Below are 25,706 nucleotides of genomic sequence, written 5' to 3'. Positions count from 1 at the left end.
AATACTCCTATGTTGAAGCACAGTACAATCCATCAAGCGGTGCGGCTTCATAGCTTACCAAAGTTGTACTAAAACATTCTGATAGATTTTTGAGCGCCGTGTGTAATGTTCTATATTTTCAATGGAACATAAAATATTGCCGTTTACTTGAGTCATATTGCAGTCTACACATCTCTTGTTTGACTGGTCACACTTATTTCACCATTTACCAAAGAAAATAGCTTCGAGGTCGGTAAGTAAAACCAGAATTATTCCATACATTAGGTGCATCAGGTTATAAGGCGCACTGTCGAGCTTTGAGAAAAAAAAAAGATTTTATATGCGCCTTATAGTCCGGAAAATGGGGTAATCATTTTTCCACAATTTCTAGTTTGTTTTGGTTCGGGTTTTGTTACATTAATGAACTCACAAAGCTGTTTTAAAGCAAGTTGTATGCAAACGACAGCACATTTTACAACCCTACCACTTTAAGGTAAGGGATGTAATTTGGGAATGAGGGTAAGGGGGACATGTCCCCTGCACTTTTCAGTCCAAAATAATGCTACGCTATACTGTTAGAATAATTATGTATAAGTTATCACACAACTCTTATGCTTAAAGGCCGTTGCTATAGTTATTATCAATTGTGCTGAAGTTGTACTTTTTATCTGTGCAAAGGCACACAACTTGTAATCTTCCATTGCCAGTTGTCTCGCATCAGCAGTTTGTTTCCAGACCCTGCCTGCTGACAGCCAAGGACGGACTTCGAGTACCTCAACGCAGACAAAACAGACAGGGCGAAATCACGAGTGTCAGCACATTTCCATTCTGAATAATCACGTATTGTGTCTACTGGGGCTGCTTGCATTACCCCTCCCTTCAGAAGCAGCCTCAGTGATGTTAACTAGGAAACTCACGAATATATAGAGGAGCACATGGGACTGTACCTTAGAGCGTAGGGTGAAACTGTAACTGAGTGTGCAGCCCAATACGTTTCTCCTCATGAGCAAAATTGAACTCTGTCTCTGCCTGATTCCTTCTTCTTGTCTTGTGTAATAGATAGTTCGGTGTTTGAACCTGACATATACAGTACAGTGGAAGCTCTATTTACGAACTCCTCGTTATACAAACTCCTTTACGCGCCACCGGCCAAATACAGATATGCTTTGTTGTACGAACCTTGTCTCAGTGTATAAAGGTTTGATTGACCCATTATCCATTCATCAACACGGGGTCTATTACCCCCAGGGGTCCACAGAGGTATTGCAGGGGAGTCAAGAAATTTTTGGTTGATTAGACTCAATTTAAAAAATGTCTTTATACCTCCTTTCAATTTTTTTCACATTAATACACATTACAATTGATCTAACGCACTTAAGAGTAGTTTAAAAATGGCAGAGGCGTGGTCACCCTACTCACTGTACCTTGGTTTAAAATAAAAACTATTTTCTATACTCATGTTAGCATCTAAGATATCGAGTGATTAGTGCTCTAATTGCCAGCTAGCGATCAGCGTGCCAGTTGCAGGGTAGCTATTAGCGGAATTATACTGTACTATTTGAAAATCTTAGTATTGCACAATAACAAGATATCCTTAGGACCAGTTCAATTTAAAACAGTCACACTTTTCTACAGGATGGATACACGAAGTAGGGGATCTACGCGCCATCTCTGCCAAAGTTTGGTGGTCCTAGACCAGGAAAATGTTTAAGACCCTAAATGGTTGTAAAATTGTTGTTTTCTTAAATCTAATGCTTGTAATTTATTTTACATGCGACGAGTCACTAAACTGAGCGATCAAGACATCACAGAAGTGATGAATTAGCTCAACTGATTTAATATATCCCCGCAAAGATTGCCATCTTTAATCTCCTGGCATGGGTGACATTGATCGCATTTAAACATTATTAATAAGCGACCAAAGCCCAGGTGTGGATTTATTCATCCAGGAAAACAAAGAAAATCAATATTTGTAGTGGATGATTAGTTTGTAATGAGATCTGCGCCCTTGTTCCTCTTTTGTCTATTAAAATGCTGTATTAGGTGGATTTATCCATGCAAACTCAAAGGGGATCATGTCTGTCATTTACTGAGATATATACTATATTGCCAAAAGTATTTGGCCACCTGCCTTGACTCGCATATGAACTTGAAGTGCCATCCCATTCCTAACCCATAGGGTTCAATATGATGTGGGTCCACCTTTTGCAGCTGTTACAGCGTCAACTCTTCTGGGAAGGCTGTCCACAAGGTTGCGGAGTGTGTTTATAGGAATTTTCCACCATTCTTCCAAAAGCGCATTGGTGAGGTCACACACTGATGTTGGTCAAGAAGGCCTGGCTCTCAGTCTCAGTTCTAATTCATCCCAAAGGTGTTCCATCGGGTTCAGGTCAGGACTCTGTGCAGGCCAGTCAAGTTCATCCACTCCAGACTCTGTCATCCATGTCTTTATGGACCTTGATTTGTGCACAGTCATGTTTTAAGAGGAAGGGACCCGCTCCAAACTGTTCCCACAAGGTTGGGAGCATGGAATTGTCCAAAATGTTTTGGTATCCTGGAGCATTCAAAGTTCCTTTCACTGGAATTAAGGTTCCAAGCCCAATTCCTGAAGAACAACCCCACACCATAATTCCTCCTCCACCAAATTTCACACTCGGCACAATGCAGTCCAAAATGTACCATTCTCCTGGCAACATCCAAACCCAGACTCATCCATCAGATTGCCAGATGGAAAAGCGTGATTCATCACTCCAGAGAACGCGTCTCCACTGCTCTAGAGTCCAGTGGCGACGTTCTTTACACCACTGCCTCCGACGCTTTGCATTGGACTTGGTGATGTATGGCTTAGATGCAGCTACACGGCCATGGAAACCCATTCCATGAAGCCCTCTGCATACTGTACGTGGGCTAATTGGTCACATGAAGTTTGGAGCTCTGTAGAAACTGACTATGCAGAAAGTCGGCGACCTCTTTGCACTATGCGCTTCAGCATCCGCTGACCACTCTGTCAGTTTACGTGGCCTACCACTTGGTGGCTGAGTTGCTGTTGTTCCCAAACTCTTCACTTTTCTTATAATAAAGCAGACTTTGGAATATTTAGAAATGAGGAAATTTCACAGCTGAATTTTTCCTATGACAGTTCCACGCTGGAAATCACTGAGCTCCTGAGAGCGGCCCATTCTATCACAAATGTTTGTAGAAACAGTCTCCAAGCCTAAGTGCTTGATTTTATACACCTGTGGCCGGGCCCAGTGATTAGGACACCTGATTCTGATCATTTGGATGGGTGGCCAAATACTTTTGGCAATATAGTGTATCTATATAGAATATTGTTGCATATTGTGTAAAGAAGTCCGTCAAAGTGGTTATTGCAGCCTTGTAGTCTTTGTAAATGGCAACTCAACTGCTGAAAACGTACACCCTCGTTAAACTGAGCAACAGACTCTCTTGACATTTACAAGCGCTCCAGAATATCATGTGAGCTTCCAATCCCCACACTAAACCACCCCTACGATGGAACAGACCGCTTATAGCGGCTAAAGTTTGCAAGCATTTTAACGCCACACTTCTGAGTTTTCGAGGAACTTTCAGTCAGGTTACGCGGCCCCAGGTGAGCTTCAGCTTGAGTGGCAGACGGTGAACTAGGGGAGGTCAAAGGTGACTGCCTTCTCGGGCCGAACATTAAACTTAACCACTCCGAATTCAGAGCTTTGCTATAGTGGAAGCAAACCGGACTGTGGGCTCTGACAAGGACTGATAGCCTCGTATTAATCACTCTACATTCCCATGTTCTCTGCTTGGGTGGTCAGAATGGAGAATTTCAGCAGCATGGGTGAATAATAGTTAAATATATAATTTGTTCAGAATATAAGCATGTATTTAGACAAATTTTGCTAAACGATATCTATCCCCACAAATTATTGCAGACAAGCGATATTGTCAACATTTTGATTACTTTAGCACTAGTTATCAATGTATAATAACACAAATAATGCAAGTACCGTATTTTTCGGACTATAAAGGCGCACTTAAAATCCTTTCATTCCTCAAAAGTGGACAGTGTGCCTTTTAACCCGGTGCGCCTAATGTACGGAATAATTCTGGTTGTGCTTAACGACCTCAAAGCTATTTTATTTGGTACAAGATGTAATGATATGTGTGACCAGTAGATGGCAGTCCCACATGAGATACACTACCGTTCAAAAGTTTGGGGTCACCCAAACAATTTTGTGGAATAGCCTTCATTTCTAAGAACAGGAATAGACTGTCGAGTTTCAGATGAAAGTTCTCTTTTTCTGGCCATTTTGAGCGTTTAATTGACCCCACAAATGTGATGCTCCAGAAACTCAATCTGCTCAAAGGAAGGTCAGTTTTGTAGCTTCTGTAACGAGCTAAACTGTTTTCAGATGTGTGAACATGATTGCACAAGGGTTTTCTAATCATCAATTAGCCTTCTGAGCCAATGAGCAAACACATCGTACCATTAGAACACTGGAGTGATAGTTGCTGGAAATGGGCCTCTATACACCCATGTAGATATTGCACCAAAAACCAGACATTTGCAGCTAGAATAGTCATTTACCACATTAGCAATGTATAGAGTGTATTTCTTTAAAGTTAAGACTAGTTTAAAGTTATCTTCATTGAAAAGTACAGTGCTTTTCCTTCAAAAATAAGGACATTTTAATGTGACCCCAAACTTTTGAACGGTAGTGTACATGTAGACTGCAATATGACGCCAGCAAACACCGAAACTTTAAATGTTCCATTGAATGACACTCAAAAATCTGTGCAAATGTTTTAGTATGACTTTGAAGCCGCACCGCTTGATGGATTGTCGACTCATTACGGCTACCGTAGTCAGAGATACAAGTATTACTCTGGTGTGTGTATAAGGAACGCAAAATGGCACCCATTAGCAGACATATCTGGCGTTTTGTTTCACAATATTATGCAAAACCAACTTTTCTTACCTTCTGATACCTGCTGATGTGTATTTGAGATCTGCAAAAGTCCTGAAAATTTGCGCGAAGTCCGCCACTGTAGTCTGTAGTCGATAAGCGTCTTCTTTTTCACTATCTTTTTGTTATGGGACATTCATCCTCTGCTGTTGCCATTTCTAATATAAAGTAGCGTAAAGTCTTAACTTATATTTAACTATGGTAGCGCTAAAAACTACCAGTGTAGTGGGTTTACAAAATTCACCCACGGAACTTTAGTTATTAGAGAGTTCCGGTCAGACGGTTTTTCACGGGACACATTTCCGGTGTTGTTGCACTAGTGAGCCACGGATGAAGAGATGCTGCTCCGTTATTGATTTAAGTAAAGTCTGAATGTCATTAAAACAGTTGGCTCCATCTTTTGACACTTCTTCCACCCCCGTCCTTGCACGCTACAACAAAGATGACGGGGAGAAGACGCTGTCGAAGGTGAGGCACGTAAATAAGACGCGCATCCTGAAGCGACAGAAAGCGGCTTGAAAATGATCTGAAAACATAATCTATGCAACATGTTGACCAAAGAACCACCATTACATGTTATGTAGACCACAAGGAAGTGTTTTACATTTAGAAAAAAATTATAATAATGACCCCTTTAATGCGCCTTATAATCCGGTGCACCTTTTGTATGAAAATAGACCTGAATAGAACCGCTCATCGGCAGTGCGCCTTATAATCCGATGCGCCCTATGGTCCGGAAAATACAGTAATAACAAAAATAATGCAAGTACCCCTTTAAAACACAATACTTATTTCTCATTAGTATTTAGAGACAAAGATTGTGGATGACTGACACGAGGGTTTACTCTGATTTAATTCTATTAGATAAGCGCACTCAGGTGCTGAGAGCGATGCACAGACTGACCCCCTTGAATCCTGTTTGAAAGCGATAGATTAGTGAAAAACAGCAATTTATCGACGCACAGAAAGTTTGAGTTCATTTTCATTTATCATTCTATGAATTTCTGTTTTTGTATTTTTTCCCAATCATATTGTCCCAGATATACATGTATGTAATATTTTTTACAACTTTTTCCACCAAGGACCACAAACAGAAAAAAAAATCTCAATAAACAACATTTTGTATTAAAAAAAAAAATTACTTCTTTAATGAACAATAGTTTTTGTTTTGCAGCAGTCTCCATTCAAAAGCCCATACTTAGCGCGATCGATTTACAACTATTTTTTTTTTTAAAACCACACCCGAATTATTTACGTTTATATTGTAGCCAAACATTTTTCCAAAAGGTACACTGACACAGAAAATTGTTTGTTTCATCTCATTTATTATGTTGTGGTTACTTCCTTGACTGACAACCAATCGGTATAGTTATTTTAAATTGGCTTTAAAACAGTGCATGAATTGAATGAACCTATAACTAAAAACATAATGTATGAAAGTAAAAACCTTAACCTGATTACAACCAGGCTTCAAAGCTAATCGGATACAATTGCGACATGAGAGTGGTTGGATTAAGAGATGGTTTATTAAATTCCCACTGAAGGCCCAAGGACAAAATGCACCACTGATACTAACATGTGATAGAATATTCCTTCAATGATGTACAACTTTCTCATACCACTATCCAAAAATCAGTTTAACATTTAAATAACTGAAGTTGCAAAAGTTGCACATGTGCTGTTCAATAACAATAATGAAAACCCCCAAAGGACAAGTTTTTAATCTCACCCACATTCTATCAAATTCTCAATCTCTTGCTCCCAAAAAGTAATCAACTCATTGACCAGCCTGCTGAATTATGTCAAATTCTATCGATCCACCCCCATGTGCACACACACACACACACACACACACATACACACAGTGAAAACAATAGTTGAATTATTTGCAATGGTGTAATCCTTTAGTATAACGTATTCTATTCCACGAGCGCTTCAAATAGGTTGTCGATTACACAAACGATCATGCTCTTATATTTGCCTTTAATATGTGCGCCATATCGAGCCAACTTAAAGAAAACGCGTTCAAATCCTTTTACAACGCCATTGGAAGTAATAACCTTTTTCATTAGGGTCTCATCACTGACGCTGCACTTTGTGAATAAACCAGAGAGATAATGGTAGTCATTACAACTCTGTCAGTGCATTTTATCCCCACGGATGATAAAATGGAGGCTGTAGTCAAATTAAATCAATTGAACAATCTATTAAACATTTTTTATATAAGTTTTATATACACAGTATGTGCAATGTAAGAAGAGTTTTACTGCCATGATCATTCATTTGGCATCCAAAGCAACACTGTCAGGAATTGGAAGGGGTGGGCAGATCTGGCCAAATATAAATTATATCAATACGGTTTATATTCACAATTGTGGCTGGGATATGCTGCAGCCCCCACCCTCTGTGACCCTAAAAAGGGATAAGCAGTAGAAAATGGATGGATGGATATTTCTGTTCCCATTAAATGCATTGAAAGTTAAAATGCCGCTGTGTACACGGACGTAGGGAGAAGTACAGAGCACCAATAAACCTTAAAGGCACTGCCTTTGCGTGCCGGCCCAATCACATAACATGAACAGGTTTTCACACACACACAAGTGAATGCCTTGCATACTTGGTCAACAGCCATACAGGTCAAGCTTAGGGTGGCCGTATAAACAACTTTAACACTGTTACAAATATGTGCCACACTGTGAACCCACACCAAACAAGAATGACAAACACATTTCGGGAGAACATCCGCACCGTAACACAACATAAACACAACAGAACAAATGCCCAGAACCCCTTGCAGCACTAACTCTTCCGAGATGCTACAATATATATATAAATACAATTATTTTTTATACATTTCTTTGTGAACACATTCTTCGAAAATATGTTTTTAAGGCCATTTCCGTGTTTACTCGTTGCATGTACAGTCACGATCAAAAGTTTACATACACTTGTAAAGAACATAATGTCATGGCTGTCTTGAGTTTCCTATCATTTCTACAACTCTTATTTTTTTGTGATAAGAGTGATTGGAGCACATACTTGTTGGTCACAAAAAACATTCATGAAGTTTGATTGTTTTATGAATTTATTATGGGTCTACTGAAAATGTGACCAAATCCATCCATCCATCCATTTTCTACCGCTTATTCCAAATCTGCTGGGTCAAAAGTATACATACAGCATACTTGCCAACCCTCCCGTTTTTAGCGGGAGACTCCCGGTATTCAGCGCCTCTCCCGATAACCTCCCGGCAGAAATTTTCTCCCGACAAACTCCCGGTATTCAGCCGGAGCTGGAGGCCACGCCCCCTCCAGCTCAATACGGACCTGAGTGGGGACAGCCTGTTCTCACGTCCGCTTTCCCACAATATAAATAGCTTGCCTGCCCAATTACGTCATAACTGTAGAATGATCGAGGGCGAGTTCTTGGTTTCTTATGTGGGTTTATTGTTAGGCAGTTTCATTAACGTCCTCCCAGCGCGGTAACAACACACAACAACAGCAGTCACGTTTAGTCTACCGTAAAGCAGTTCGTCTGCCGTAAACAGCAATGTTGTGACACTCTTAAACAGGACAATACTGCCATCTACTGGATAGCCTCCAGAACACTGAAATTCAAGTATTTCTTTTATTTATATGTATAATAAAATAAATATATATATATATATATATATACATAGCTAGAATTAACTGAAAGTCAAGTATTTCATACATACACACACACACACACACACACACACACACATACATACATACATACATACATACATACATATATATGAAATACTTGAGTTGGTGAATTCTAGCTTAAATATATTCCCCTCTTAACCACGCCCCCGCCCCACCCCCGACCACGCCCCTTCCCCACATCCCAACATCGGAGGTCTCAAGGTTGGCAAGTATGACATACAGCAACGTTAATATTTGGTTACATGTCCCTTGGCAAGTTTCATTAAAATAAGGCGCTTTTGGTAGCCATCCACAAGCTTCTGGTTGAATTTTTGACCACTTCTCTTGACAAAATTGGTGCAGTTCAGCTAAATTTGTTGGTTTTCTGACATGGACTTGTTTCTTCAGCATTGTCAGGACTTTGGAAGGGCCATTCTAAAACCTGAATTCTAGCCTGATTTAGCCATTCCTTTACCACTTGACGTGTGTTTGGGGTCATTGTCCTGTTGGAACACCCAACTGCGCCCAAGATCCAACCTCCGGCTGATGATTTTAGGTTGTCCTGAAGAATTTGGGAGGCAATCCACCTTTTATATTGTCCACTTTTCTCTCTGTAAAGCACCAGTTCCATTGGCAGCAAAACACGCCCAGAGCATAATACTACCACCACCATGCTTGACGGTGGACATGGTGTTCCTGGGATTAAAGGCCTCACCTTTTCTCCTCTAAACATATTGCTGGGTATTGTGGCCAAACAGCTCAATATTTGATCGCGACTATGACATATGTCAGTGGCCAAGAAGAGCTTTTGTAACCTGTAACGAAAAGTTTTTTCTAAAATAATTTTTGTATCAAATAATAAATTGTGATAATCGGTTTGAATCACCCCAAAAATCGGAATCGAAACGTGAGCTGTTGTTATATTCACATTGCTACATCAAAATAGCCCCGTTTTGCAAAACAAACTTCCACAGCAGCGCACAATGGCTCTCAGGAGGATGTGAAAACAATGATTTGTCATGTGTATTAATCTGAATAAAATTTAAATCCACAAATTGAGGAAAAAATCTTTCATTTTTGAAACATTTAAGAATAGGTATCGATACTGTCCTATAATGACTTGATTTGGGATCGATACAAAAATTTTGAGAATCCTCAAAGCCTAAAGATGAGCTGTTATGTGCTGACAAGGTAATTTTACAAAAAAAGGGTATTTTGTCTGCAATTTTCCTTTTTTTTTTTTACTTTTCAACATTCTCTATGCTTGCACACCCCGCTTTTCCTCCATCTTAGTTACACCCCACCCCCTTTGGTGTAAAGCCTATAAATCATATGGTGATAGATTAGCCCCGCTGGGGATGTCCCAACCCGAGGCTCGTGCAGGGCGTGCTCACCTGATACACTTGTTCTTTGTTCTGAGCCCACGTCACCGGGGGATATTTACATGAAGGCCACTGATACCAGCCATAGCAGCTTGGAAAAAGAGAAAAGAATAGGTTATATTCACAGGAACACTCCAAGGACAGTAAAAAAAAAAAAAACTAAAAAAAAGACGACGATAACAGGTATTTCCAAGGGACGAAATTCCAGGTTATATTCAGACTCTGTACTCTGGTGGGACAGAAAGCTATGGTTGTCTCTATTTATATTACAGCTTTGCGCCAAGGATGGGTCATCAAATTAAAGACGGTATAACAGAGAAAGCGAAGCATGTTGCAATGTGAATGTGACCTCAATCTGTATTTTTTGTTGAGTTCCTTTGATACGCACATGACCTTCATTTTGACATACGGTCTGTCGCCAGGGTGTGTCACACTGTGAGGGGCCTCGCACCATCCATCACACAATTCTACCTGAACAGTGGCCATGGTTTGTTGGATTTCAACATTCCTTATGAGTTACATGAAAGTGTACCTATCCTGCTCATTTCAGGGCTTTTGAAAGTATACTGTATCCCAGTTGGGCACATCCATCCATCCATTTTCTTCCACTTATCTGAGGTCAGGTCGCGGGGGCAGCAGCAGAAGCACAGAAGCCCAGACTTCCCTCTCCCCAGCCACTTCGTCCAGCTCCTCCTGGGGGATCCCGAGGCGTTCCCAGGCACACGTGCCTAAACACCTCCCTAGGGAGGCGTTCAGGTCAGGTGGCATCCTGACCAGATGCCCGGACCACCTCATCTGGCTTCTCTTGATGTGGAGGAGCAGCGGCTTTACTTTGAGCTCCCCCCGTATGACAGAGCGTCTCACTCAATCTCTAAGGGAGAGCCCTGCCACCCGTCGGAGGAAACTAAATTCGGCCGCTTGTACCCGTGATCTTGTCCTTTCGGTCATAACCCAAAGCTCATGACCATAGGTGAGGATTGGAACGTAGATCGACTGGGAAATTGAGAGCTTTGCCTTCTAGCTCAGCTCCTTCACCACAACGGATTGATACAGCGTCCGCGTTATTGAAGACGCCACACCGACCTCGATCTCACGATCCACTCTTCCCTCACTTGTGAACAAGACTCCGAGGTACTTAAACTCCTCCACATGGGGCAAGATCTCCTCCCCAACTCGGAGATGGCACTCCAACCTTTCCCAGGCGAGAACCATGGACTCTGACTTGGAGGTGCTGATTCCCATCTCAGTCGCTTCACACTCGGCTGCGAACCGATCCCGTGAGAGCTGAAGATCCTGGCCAGATAAAGCCATCAGCACCACATCATCTGCAAAAAGCAGAGACCTAATCCTGCAGCCACCAAACCGGATCCCCTTAACGCTCTGACTGCGCCTAAAAATTATGTCCATAAAAGTTATGAACAGAATCGGTGACAAAGGGCAACCTTGGCGGAGTCCAACCCTCACTGGAAAACGGCTCCGACTTACTGCCGGCAATGCGGACCAAGCAGTTGGGCATAATCCATAAATCTCAAGTTGTGTACAGGGTAACCCTGTATTCTTCCCCTCTTGGTCAATTTTTTTTTCCCTTCCCATTTCCCAGCCTCCTTCTCTTGTGCGATTGGTCAGGGAAGAACAAAAGAGATCAGTCTTTCGCTCCCCAGTAAACAAACATTTCCATTGCTACCTTACCTTTGTTTAGATACTATGGATGTTCCGATCAGGGTATTATGCTGCCAATTCTAATACCGATCAATCATGAGTGTGATTAGCCGATTCCGATATCAATACGGTGAATTTATATATGGTGATTGCTACTGAGTTTAATAATATCAACAAATTAAAGTAATTCCTTATTGCCTTATATTACAAACAATTGTTTAAACAAAACAGTCAACAGTACACAATACCTGAACAAAAACTACTATCTACTTTTTAAATCCTTTGGTGTTTGTCCTCAAAGTCCTCTTGTATCCAGGGCAGGTAAGGTGGTTCCATCTACACTTCTTAAACTGTAATTCCTTCACAACATATGCTCAACATGTTGACACGTACAATAATTTATGTGTTTATTTATTTTCAGTGAACTTATACGCGATCCCCTAATACACGGATGACAAAAGCGTCAAGGTCGCCGGCTGACATCATAATTTGAGACGCTTGTCATAAGTCACTCACCATAAATTTTACCCCCAGGCGGCTCTCACAATAAGATTAAATATTTATACCACACAGCGAACGTTTCACTGTTTCAACAGCACAAGTAGCAGCGTTTAACAACGTCAGGCAGTTGTAATCTTTTCGTTAATGACTAATGACAGTCATAACTAGGACACTTGGCAGGTTGTTATGGCTTGCTAGTACCTCTACACTCAATTATAACTTAATTTCCAGAGTGCTCATCAAAATTTTGCTAAAGATAGTATTTATTGCCTGGCTCAGTCAAATATGTAACCCCATGTTATAAAAAGTATGATATCCTTTTTATTCAATATATTTGGATGTTTATAGTAGTATTTTGGGACAGATTTAAATAAATCTCATATGAAAAAAAACAAAAAACTACTTTTTACATAAACACTTTAAATCTACAGTACAGGCCAAACGTTTGGACACACCTTCTCATTTCATTCAGTTTTCTTTTTTTTCATGACCAATGACATTGTTGATTGTACCCGAAGGCATCAAAACCATGACACCCGTGAAGTGAAAACCCTCTTGAAGCTCATCGAGAGAATGCCAAGAGTGTGCAAAACAGTAATCAGAGCAAAGGGTGGCTATATTTTGAAAAAAATAGAATATAAAACATTTTTTCAGTTATTTCACCTTTTTTTGTTTAAGTACATAACTCCACATGTGTTCATTCATAGTTTTGATGCCTTCAGTGACAATCTACAATGTAAATAGTCATGAAAATAAAGAAAAAGCATTGAATGAGAAGGTGTGTCCAAACTTTTGGCCTGTACTGTATATCCCCAGAAATTATTGCAGACAAACAATATTGTCAACATTTTGATTACTTTAGCACCAGAAATCATAATAACACAAATAATGCAAGTAACCCTTTAAAACCTAATACACATATTTCTCATTAGTATTTAGAGACAAAGATTGTGGATGACTGACAAGAGGGTTTACTCTGTTGATTTAATTCTGCTATTAAATAAACATGCTCAGGTGCTGAGTGATGCACAGACTGACCCTCTCGCATTCTGTTTGAAAGCGAGAGATTAGGTAAAAACAGCAGTTTATCAACGCACAGAATGTTATTGAGCTCATTTTCATTTATCATTCGATTAATTAATCTGTTGGGTTTTTTTTTAACCATACTGTCCCAGACCTTTTACAACTTTTTCCACCAAGGGCCACAAACAGAAAAAAAGATATCAATATTCAAAATTTTGTATTAAAAAATATATAACTTTTTTAATGAATAATATTTTGTTATTTCATGTAGTCTTTTGGAATTAATTTATAAAAAATATTTAACATCATTCTAACACAGGGGTGTGGAACACAGTTACACTGAGGGCCACGTCGCAGTTACGGCTGCTCTCAGAGGACCGCTTGTAACCGTATATAAATGTATAAGAATTCACTTCATGATATAAAATTAATTGCTTTGCATTTGATTATTATATTTGTATTACATACACTAACAAAAAAATATATTTTTCATTAAAAAAATAAAAAAATGGCAGGTGAGTAGTCACAACGTTACTGTAAAATGTACGATGGTTTTACAGCATATTACTGTAAATGGAAAAACGGCACTAGTTTTTTTTTTACTATAAAATCTATTGTCATTTCTACAGTGTACAATTTGATGAATAACTAGCTGTGCTATAACTCAATCAGATATTTATTTTGTTTTAATTTTCAAGTTTGAAATTAATGATAGTATTATATTTGTTGCATTATTAGATAATACAGTTTAAAATATACTCAATAGCATGCAGTACATGAATGTCTGTCTGTCACAATGAAAACATTACATTTAGTAAATAATAAAAAGCTTTATTGACTCATATTTCAGGTTTTTTGCGGGCCGCTTTAAATGATGTGGCGGGCCAAATCTGGCCCCCGGGCCTTGCGTTTGACACCTGTGTTCTAACATGACGGAACCTATTTTTTCCTGTTTCCTTGTTTGGCAAGTTTTCCAATAATACCAACCTTTTTAAAGTCAGTTAAGAGAGTTGATATGTTGAATGTCGGATTTAACAACACAGGTGACGCTTAAAATATTACACTTTATTGACTTAGAACAGGGGTGCCCACACTTTTTCAGCAGGCGAGCTACTTTTTAAATGACCAAGTCGAGGCGATCTACCTCATATATACACACTCACACACACATATATACACATTTATATATGCAGTATATCATTTATATTAATTTATTTTGCCGTTTTTGTTAACAAGTTAAAGGTGTTTTAATGAATATACATGCATGTTTAACATGTGGATTTAATTTCTTTCATGAAGACAAGAATATAAGTTGGTGTATTAGCTGATTCTGATGACTTGCATTGATGGGAATCAGACAGTAGTGCTGATAACGTCCACATTTTCAAATGGAGGAGAAAAAAAGTTCCTCCTTTCTGTCTAATACCACATGAAAGTGGTTGGTTTTTTTGCATCTTATTTGTCCAGCTTCCATATTCGTTTTTATACACTTTACAAGAAATACATTGACGGCAAACTCCGTAACTTGCTAGCTTGTTTGCGCTGGCTTTCGGAGACTCTTATTTTGTTAGTGCAGGCGCGATAGAGCAGCACTTTTTTTGTGAAGACAGGAAATGTGCGGTCAGTCTTTAGGCTTTTGACGGGAGGTACGGTTGAAATAAAAAGTGTTTCTCGCCTTCCTGGCGGTCTTTTTTCCTTCACGCTGAGCTACAAGATCCTCGGGTGCCTTGAATTTCAATCAAGTGACGAAAGTGATGTCATAGTGAAGATTTATGATCGCTCATTTTTAGGTCTATTTTTTTTTTATGCCTGGCTGGCGGTCGACTGACAACCTCCGCGATCGACCGGTAGCTCGCGATCGACGTAATGGGCACCGCTGACTTAGAGTAAAGGAAGTTGACCATGAATTGGTGCATTTTCACCTGGTTTAAAAATGCTTATCTTTCTTAATAATTATCACAGGAATGATCTTTATAAAACTGTCTGATAAAACCAGTTTCATATAAATCTAACACAATTTAAAACAAATTTACACAAATACCTAGTTATGGACTTTGCAGCTCATTTGCCCCTGTCGGCCACCCTAGGAAACAGACAAATACAATCAAAACATTACAACAAGCACGATAAGAACAGAGGTAAATATAGTTTATGAGATCATTATTCATGCGCTCGTTACGTCTCGTCTCGATTACTGTAACGTATTATTTTCGGGTCTCCCTATGTCTAGCATTAAAAGATTACGGTTGGTACAAAATGCGGCTGCTAGACTTTTGACAAGAACAAGAAAGTTTGATCATATTACGCCTGTACTGGCTCACCTGCACTGGCTTCCTGTGCACTTAAGATGCGACTTTAAGGTTTTACTACTTACGTATAAAATACTACACGGTCTAGCTCCATCCTATCTTGCTGACTGTATTGTACCATATGTCCCGGCAAGAAATCTGCATTCAAAGAACTCCGGCTTATTAGTGATTCCCAGAGCCCCCAAAAAAAGTCTGCGGGCTATAGAGCGTTTTCTATTCGGGCTCCAATACTATGGGATGCCCTCCCGGTAACAGTTATGGACTTACCTAGTTATGGACTTTGCAGCTCATTTGCCCCTGTCGGCCACCCTAGGAAACAGACAAATACAATCAAAACATTACAACAAGCACGATAAGAACAGAGGTAAATATAGTTTATGAGATCATTATTCATGCGTTCGTTACGTCTCGTCTCGATTACTGTAACGTATTATTTTCGGGTCTCCCTATGTCTAGCATTAAAAGATTACAGTTGGTACAAAATGCGGCTGCTAGACTTTTGACAAGAACAAGAAAGTTTGATCATATTACGCCTGTACTGGCTCACCTGCACTGGCTTCCTGTGCACTTAAGATGCGACTTTAAGGTTTTACTACTTACGTATAAAATACTACACGGTCTAGCTCCATCCTATCTTGCTGACTGTATTGTACCATATGTCCCGGCAAGAAATCTGCGTTCAAAGAACTCCGGCTTATTAGTGATTCCCAGAGCCCCAAAAAAAAGTCTGCGGGCTATAGAGCGTTTTCTATTCGGGCTCCAATACTATGGGATGCCCTCCCGGTAACAGTTAGAGATGCTACCTCAGTAGAAGCATTTAAGTCCCATCTTAAAACTCATTTGTATACTCTAGCCTTTAAATAGACCCCCTTTTTTAGACCAGTTGATCTGCCGTTTCTTTTCTTTTCTCCTCTGCCTCCTCGCCGGGTTATTCCGGTTCCGGTGACCATGGATGAAGTGCTGGCTGTCCAGAGTTGGGACCCGGGGTGGACCGCTCGCCTGTGCATCGGTTGGGGACATCTCTGCGCTGCTGACCCGTCTCCGCTCGGGATGATCTCCTGCTGGCCCCACTATGGACTGGACTCTCACTATTATGTTAGATCCACTAAGGACTGTACTTTCACAATATTATGTCACTCAACATCCATTGCTTTCGGTCTCCCCTAGAGAGGGGGGGTTACCCACATACGCGGTCCTCTCCAAGGTTTCTCATAGTCATTCACATCGACGTCCCTTATGTGGGCTCTGTACCGAGGATGTCGTTGTGGCTTGTGCAGCCCTTTGAGACTTTTGTGATTTAGGGCTATATAAATAAACATTGATTGATTTTGTGTGATGACTGTATTATGATGTTAGTATATATTTGATAGTATATATCTGTATCATGAATCAATTTAAGTGGACCCCGACTTAAACAAGTTGAAAAACGTATTCGGGTGTTACCATTTAGTGGTCAATTGTACGGAATATGTACTTCACTGTGCAATCTACTAATAAAAGTTTCAATCAATCAATCAACACTGAAAATAAGATTGCCTGGAACATCAACGTTAAAAAAAAAAAAATCAATGGGATTCATCCAATTCATCCATTTTGTACTGCTTGTCCCGTTCAATTATCAGTAAAACATACAAGTAGAGCAGTGTAAAAGACTTATTATAATGACAACCTAAAAGCAGAGTACTTTTTTTTTTTTTTTTTTTTGGAGGGGGGAACAAAAAAAAAACAAAAAAAAAGGGTCTTTTCTCAGTACCTGTATTATGATTTCCCTATCAAATTAATAAATAAATATTTAAAAAATAATAATAAGAGCAGAGTTAAATGAGCTAGCATTACTTCTACTGCTAAATTAGCATGTACCTTGAGGAAGGGATACTGTATCCGCATGTAGATTATCCCCCAAGGCAGTATATTGGGACCTTTACTGTTCCTAATATACATAAACGACATGTCATCGGCATGCGACTGTGAATTGTTTTTGTTTGCGGATGACTCTGCCTTGCTGGTATCCGGCAAGGACAAGTCACAGGTGGAGAAAATCCTCAGTGCTGAGCTCTGTAGAACTTGCACCTGGCTCGCTGACAACAAGCTATCCATACACTTGGGTAAAACAGAATCCATCCTGTTTGGGTCCCACATCAAACTTAAGAAAGTCAATGACTTCACCATAAAAGTAGGTGACATTGTTATCACCAGGAAAGATGAGGTCACCTACCTAGGTTCCATTCTAGAGGCTAACCTTTCCTGTGATAAAATGGCAACCAAGGTAATCAAAAAGGTTTACCAACGAACGAGATTTCTCTACAGAATTTCCTCTCTGGTCAACAAAAGCACCTTGAGGATTCTGGCGGGAACTCTCGTTCAACTCTTTTTCGATTACGCATGCACCTCGTGGTACTCCAGCACCTCCAAAACCCTCAAATCTAAACTCCAAACATCTCAGAACAAGCTAGTCAGGTTACTTCTAGACCTCCACCCCAGATCCCACCTCACTCCGACCCACTTCTCTAAAGTGGGCTGGCTCAAGGTGGAGGACAGAGTTAAACAACTTGCACTGAGCCTAGTCTATAAAATCCGCTACACCTCCCTGATACCGAAGTACATGTCAAACTACTTCCTTAACGTAAATGACCGCCATAACCACAACACCAGGGGGAGCTCAACTAACCACGTTAAACCCAGATTCCGAACTAACAAAGGTCTTAACTCATTCTCTTTCTATGCCACATCAATGTGGAATGCGCTCCCAACAGGTATAAAAGAAAGGGCATCTCTATCCTCCTTCAAAACCGCAATAAAAGTTCACCTCCAGGCAGCTACAACCCTAAACTAACACCTTCCCCGGATTGCTAATAATCAAATGTAAACAATCAAATGCAGATACTTTTTCTTTTTCTTATGCCTTCTGATCTCTCTCTCTCGCTCTCTCTCTCTATGTCCACTACTTGATGTCCATATCCTCCCCCCCTCCACACCAAAATAATGTAAATAATTCAATGTGATTATCTTGTGTGATGACTGTATTATGATGATAGTATATATGATAGTATATATCTGTATCATGAATCAATTTAAGTGGACCCCGACTTAAACAAGTTGAAAAACTTATTCGGGTGTTACCATTTAGTGGTCAATTGTACGGAATATGTACTTCACTGTGCAACCTACTAATAAAAGTCTCAATCAATCAAAAAAAACCGTCAAAAACGGGCACCAAACTCACCCTATTGCTTTTTTTTTGGGTTGGTTTTTAAGACAAAATTTGACAAGTAAAAAGACGTTTTTAGTGTCAAGAGACCACAAGTTAAGTGAATAACTCTACTGACCTTGCTAGCTAACTAGCTGCTGTTAAACTGATGCCAATGGAATCCCGTGACATTTGACAAACTATTTATGATTGTTAATCCGGACAAATTAATAAAGAATGACTACAAATTTTTAAGGTATGTCTGGCAACTTTACTAAAACAGGTGACGATATATAAAACGTAAAAAGAGGCAAACTTACCCACTCCGGTGGTTAACTGGCTTCAGGTGGCCAACTAACAAGAGCTTTAATGTGATTGGCTGCTGCCTTGTAAGTGGGCGTGGCAAACTTCAAAAAGCCAAATGATTGACAGGCACTTGTGTAGAAGCTTAACTGACAAAAAAAGAACAAAAAATAAAGTGTAAAACTCCCCTTGACAGCATGCATTAAGGATTTTATTGTTCTTTAAAGGGCACTAAAAAGAAAAAAGGCATGTAATGGCATGCATTATTAAATGGCCAAGCACACACCCTTACATTTAATAATCTGGGGTTCCATTCCTCCATTCCTCTGCAACTTTCCTCCTTCTGCAGCACACAAGGCGGTCGGGGGTCGATTTCCTCCAAGAGATCACCTGCAATCATGTACAATTCTCCGTGACAAGCTATAAGGCTTTTAATAAATGAAAATAAGAGGACATTTCTACCAGCAGACAGGAACCCGGAACCTTTTTGCCGGCTGCCTGTTAAAAAGTGTCTCGCTCTGTATTATACTGTGGAGTTTTGCAGGGACCGCTCCAGATAAGAGTAAATAAAGTCTTTTATTGCTTTGATTCCTTCAAAGATAGGCCCGGCCGTGTAATATATCCACCTGGATATCAGGGGATTGGTGAAAAATAAGATCGGGAGCCAGGGAAGGTGTTTTTTTCCTGCACTGTTGAGGAGCAAAAAAGCAATGTCGCATGTTATTTATTACACAAAACGTACAACAAATGGGGTTGTCGAATTAAAAATAAAATCAAGAAATGCATGGAGCCGTGTGGTGAACATGTTTTTATCATAACCTGCAGACCCCCGATAAAAGGGTCAAACTATTACTGCTCACAAACTGTACAGTGCAGACGACATGTATTGATCTTGTATTAAAACTGCCAAATCGATACTTGTCCACACCTTTAAAACATCTCTTTGTGCAGCACGGAGCACTGAAGTGGTTCGATTCATTTCTGACAGCACAGTATTTCGCCCTTTTTAAATGACTTTTTTTACATATTCAAAAAGGGAGGCAGAGTCAGGTATTAATCCCATATCAAATATACTGTCGATACTGAAACTTTTTTCTTGTAAAGGAGAAAAACATGTTTAGTTTAGTTTTTATTTGAAGGGACAATGCACAGAGAACTTAAGCTCAAAGACAGATTTGTTTGTGGAGGGGGGCGTGGCCTGCGGGCCTGCCGTGGAACAGAGTGTGCAAGGACCGGCCTCGAAGACAGCGACAGGTGAGTAGATGGCCCAGGTGGGCCTTGTTATCTAATCACCTGTCGCCTTTATTAGCAGCAGCCGGAACGAGACACGGGGAGGGGGAGCTGGAGCCCGAGAAAGACACATGGACTGAGACACGCTGGACTGAAAAGTCCCAAAATATATACCTGGAAAGCAATCCCCGCATAAAAATAAAAGACTGTTACCTCAGACTGCCGGGCTCACAAGAAGAATCTTTGTGTCAGGAGAACCCACAGGCGGGCAACCTCTACAATGTTCTGCACAAGATTATAGGTAATTTAGCTCATTTCCATCTGAATGAAAGATATACACAAACATGCAATACAATTATAACAGTAAAATTATACGATAGCATGTAATCAAATTAAGAAAAGTCCTAAAATGCCCTTTCATTGACACATACCGTATTTTCCCAACTATAAAGCGCACTTAAAATCCTTTTTTTCTCTCATAACTCAACAGTGCGCCTTATAACCCGGTGTGCCTAATGTAAGGAATAAGTTTGGTTGTGCTTACCCACCTCAAAGCTATTTTATTTGGTACATGGTGAAATGATACATGTGACCAGTAGATGGCAGTCAAAAATAAGAGATCAATATGATGGCAATATGACTCAAGTAAACAACACCAACATTTTATATGTTCCATTGAAAATATAGAACATTACACACGTCGCTCAAAAATCCATCAAAACTCTTTAGTACGACTTTGGTAAGCTATGAAGCCGCAAAGCTTGATGGATTGTACTGTGCTTCAACATAGGAGTATTATTATGGTGTGTGTATAAGGTAAGACATATTATCTGGCGTTTTGTTTCGCAATATTATGCAAAAGCAACTTTTTTTACCTTCTGGTACCTGCTGATCTGTAATTGGGATCTGCATAAATCCTGAAAAATTGCACGCCTTTGCCTTTGTAGTTGGTGCAGACACCGTAGTCGATAAGCTTCTTCTTTTATCAATCTTTTTGTTATGGGACATTCATCGTCCGCTGTTGCCATTTCTAATATAAAGTAGTGTACAGTTCTTACTTATATCTGTCAGTAAACTCGCCATGAAAGCGCTAAAACATACCGGTGTAGTGAGTTTACATAATCCACCCAAGGAAATGTTATTATTAGAGAGTTCCAGTCAGACGGTTTTTCACGGGACACATTTCCGGCGTTGTTGCACTACTGAGCCACGGATGAGAAGATGCTGCTCCGTTATTGATTGAAGTAAATTCTGAATGTTAGCTCCATCTTTTGACACTTCTTCCACTCCCGTCCTTGCACGCTACACCGCTACAACAAAGATGACGGGGAGAAGACGCTGTCGAAGGTGAGCCACGTAAATAAGACCGCCCACAAAACGGCACATCCGGAAGCGACTGTCAGAAAGCAACTTGAAGATGATCTGTAAAACATTATCTATGCAGCTGTGGGGGTGGGGGGGCGTGGCCTGCGGGCCTGCAGCGAATCGGGGCGTGTCAGGACCGGCTTCGAGATAAGCGACAGGTGCATAAATGACACAGCTGTGAGTGTTTGTGTGATCACCTGTTGCTCTGTTAAAGGCAGCAGTCGGGAAGGAGAGGGGTGGTTGTTGTTGGTGATGGCGGTTGGTGACACACGGGCACGAACAAGAGAGAGCGAGAACAAGACAGACGACACTTTGGGAGAGACCATTCATGTGCTCGAGCGACTAAGAGAAGACTGACACAACCCAATTGCTGAAAAGCAAGACAAAAGACATTTATTGAAAAATAAATATTTGCATCAAACCATGCACGCTGCTGTCATGTCGGTAACTGGTGGTCTGAAGAACCCGGAAGCAAGAGGCTTCCACAGCAACATTTTGACCAAAGAACCATCATCACATGTTATGTAGACCACAAGGAAGTGTTTTCAATTTAGAAAATATTAATAATAATAATAATAATAATACGACTACTTTAACGCGCCCTATAATCCGGTGCGCCATATATCTGAAAAAAGATCAAAAATAGTTAATTCATCTGCATTGCGCCTTATCATCCGGTGCACCCTATGGTCCGGAAAATATGGTACTTATACATTACAACCACACCCAGGCCTGGCCCTAACCAATCTGGCGCCCTAGACAAGTGAAGTGTATATACTCACAAGAAACAGAATAGCTTTGTCTTTGACCTTTTTTTTTTACTTAAAGAAAGCAAATTAACATATTATATGAGAATGTTATGTTATGATTATCTTTAACCGAATCACAGCAGTGCTCAAATTAAAAAACAGCATTCCCTCTCATGTGATATTGCTTAATTAACATTAATGATGTGCACTTTAACAACTAGGCTTACAACTATACCTAATATATAAAGGGGTGGAAAAGTGACTATTACCTGCAGGGCAAACATTAGCTAACCAGAAGGCAATAATAATGTAAACAAAAAACACCTGCTTAAAAGATCTAATACAAATGTCCCTGAGGAATGTAAGGTGGGAGTACTGTAATTACCTAACGTTACATTATTATTTTCTATTACAATTTAGCCCCCTCCACAATATTAACCCGACGTTAAAACAGAACTAGCTATTTATTGATTAGCAATTGCCGAATCATGTAACATTGGCTTAATGCTAAAAAGCCAGGTTACTATCACATTCTGTAACAGACAAATAATTTCATGTAGGCTAACGTTACCTACCTGCTACTTCTGTCTTTTTCTCGTTTCTCCTCCTCTTCTTTTCTATTTTTTCTTCCCTGGGCACCTGACAGTTTTGGCCGTTTTGACATCTTGTGTTGATTTTTTGATGTGGTGACGTCCAAAAACAGTCATGATACTGGAGGGAGGGGGAGCACCGTGCGGGGGGGGGGGGGGGGGGGGGGGGGGGGTTGGGGGGGGGGGGGTAATGTTGTAACAAATAATATTTCTATTAAATAGGCTTTACTTTGCATTTTAATTAACGTGGGATTATTTTTTGTATTTAGAAATAATAATAATAATTTTTTTTTTTTTTTTCCTCCAACATTTGTGGCACTGGCGTGGCGCCCCCTGATGGACGGAGCCCTTAGCATTTGCCTATACGGCCTATACCACGGGCCGGCCCTGACCACACCTCTCCTTTACATCATAACACATAGGCAATACATGCTCTCGCTCACATCTGTCATCATTTGTAAAAACAACCATGATTTTAACAGACACACCTCAGAGCTTACAACATTGTTGTTCGCGTTCTATGAAAAACCTATAATTTTATACTTATTTCCACTTCTTTTCATTTGTGATTAAGTTGTACGAATTATTCTTACTTGATATTGAGTAGATGAAATCAAAACTAGACACACGATATAGATGATTAAAGGATTACCTGGTTCTAGTGTCCAAAATGTCCATTCTTCATGGTTTGGGCACTAGATTCTAGGGATCCATAATGGCACTGGTGTTGCAGTGCAGCCTAGCGTTGTCGGTGTGATCCCAGGGTGCAGAGACAGGTACAGCGACGTGCAGTTAAACAGGGAATAAAATAAAGCAAAGTAGGATGTTGCAGAAAAAAAACACATTTTGTACATACAGCACGTATCAAACAACAAATCCAGTGAGACTTCTAATTGTCAACCAGGAACAGGTGATTATACCAGCCATCAAAGGAACTAGAGCTAAGAAATAAGAGTGCAAAACACCAGGAAAATAAAACAAAAGTCCAAAGCAGTCTTGACAGATTGTGACAACTCGTGTCAACATAAACGGTAGTGACCAGACTGAAATATAAAGAAGCTACCGGTGGAAAAATAATTACAAACGAGTGCTTGGCGATGATATTGTGCTCGTAACATCATGTCAGTGATGTAGCGTCCTGACAGGAGCACACACTCTTTTAACACGCCAACCGGAGCCCCCGTAACACTGTTAGCGCCTTAGCGCTAAACAGTAGCCATAACAACATTATGCACCAATGATGGCTGCGGCGGGGGAGGTTGCGTTCACAAACGCCCGGAATTACGAGTGTCCACGTAACGTATATACACATATATACATATACAGTATATATATATATATATATATATATATATATATATATATATATATATATATATATATATATATATATATATATATATATATATATATATATATATATATATACATACATATATGTATATGTATGTATGTATATATATATACATACATATATATGTATACACTTATATATATATATATATATATATATATACATATATACATACATACATACATATATGTATGTACATATATGTATATGTATGTATGTATATATACTAGGGATGTCCGATAATGGCTTTTTTGCCGATATCCGATATTCCTATATTGTCCAACTCTTAATCACCGATACCGATATCAACCGATACCGATATATACAGTCGTGGAATTAACACATTATTATGCCTAATTTGGACAACCAGGTATGGTGAAGATAAGTTCCTTTTTAAAAAAATTCATAAAATAAAATAAGATAAATAAATTAAAAACATTTTCTTGAATAAAAAAGAAAGTAAAACAATATAAAAACATTTACATAGAAACTAGTAATTAATGAAAATAAGTAAAATTAACTGTTAAAGGTTAGTACTATTAGTGGACCAGTCATGTGTGCTTACGGACTGTATCCCTTGCAGACTGTATTGATATATATTGATATATAATGTAGGAAACAGAATATTAATAACAGAAAAAATCAACCCTTTTGTGAGAATGAGTGTGACTGAGTGTAAATGGGGGAGGGAGTTTTTTTGGGGTTGGTGCACTAATTGTAAGTGTATCTTGTGTTTTTTATGTTGATTTAATAAAAAATAAAATTTAATTTTAAAAAAACGATACCGATAATATCCGATATTATATTTTAAAGCATTTATCGGCCGATGATATTGGCAGGTCGATATTATCGGACATCTCTAATATATACATACATATATATGCATACACACATATACATATATACATATTGTAGAGCATGGGTCACCAACGCGGTGCCCGCGGGCACCAGGTAGCCCGTAAGGACCAGATGAGTAGCCCGCAGGCCTGTTCTAAAAATAGCTCAAATAACAGCACTTACCAGAGAGCTGCCTCTATTTTAAAAAATTTATTTATTTACTAGCAAGCTGGTCTCGCTTTGCCCGACATTTTTAATTCTAAGAGAGACAAAACTCAAATAGAATTTGAAAATCCAAGAAAATATTTTAAAGACTTGGTCTTCACTTGTTTAAATAAATTCATTAATTGTTTTACTTTGCTTCGTATAACTTTCAGAAAGACAATTTTAGAGAAAAAATACAACCTTAAAAATGATTTTAGGATTTTTAAACACATATACCTTTTTACCTTTTAAATTCCTTCCTCTTCTTTCCTGACAATTTAAATCAATGTTAAAGTAAATTTAAAAAATGTATTGTAAAGAATAATAAATACATTTTAATTTAATTCTTCATTTTAGCTTCTGTTTTTTCGACGAAGAATATTTGTGAAATATTTCTTCAAACTT

General features: G+C 39.4%; 1 long non-coding RNA gene across 2 annotated transcripts in view; it reads right to left on the bottom strand.

The window, feature by feature from the left end:
* Positions 1–19,156, bottom strand: part of LOC133635628 (uncharacterized) — a 383,906-nt gene extending 364,750 nt beyond the window's left edge. Inside the window, exons 1-4 of one of the 2 annotated variants that reach the window (XR_009822088.1) lie at positions 18,990–19,156; positions 15,750–15,791; positions 15,215–15,256; positions 10,003–10,081 (exon numbers count right to left, since the gene is read on the bottom strand). This is a non-coding gene — a long non-coding RNA (uncharacterized LOC133635628). The remainder of the gene's footprint in view (positions 1–10,002; positions 10,082–15,214; positions 15,257–15,749; positions 15,792–18,989) is intronic. The other variant, XR_009822089.1, reaches the window with a different exon arrangement.
* Between the last annotated feature and the right edge of the window lie 6,550 nt (positions 19,157–25,706).

Source organism: Entelurus aequoreus, linkage group LG20 (genome assembly GCF_033978785.1).
Source record: "Entelurus aequoreus isolate RoL-2023_Sb linkage group LG20, RoL_Eaeq_v1.1, whole genome shotgun sequence".
In the NCBI taxonomy this organism is placed as follows: domain Eukaryota; kingdom Metazoa; phylum Chordata; class Actinopteri; order Syngnathiformes; family Syngnathidae; genus Entelurus; species Entelurus aequoreus.
The sequence above is the reverse complement of the archived record's forward strand: the minus strand, read 5'-3'. Positions and strand labels throughout refer to the sequence as shown.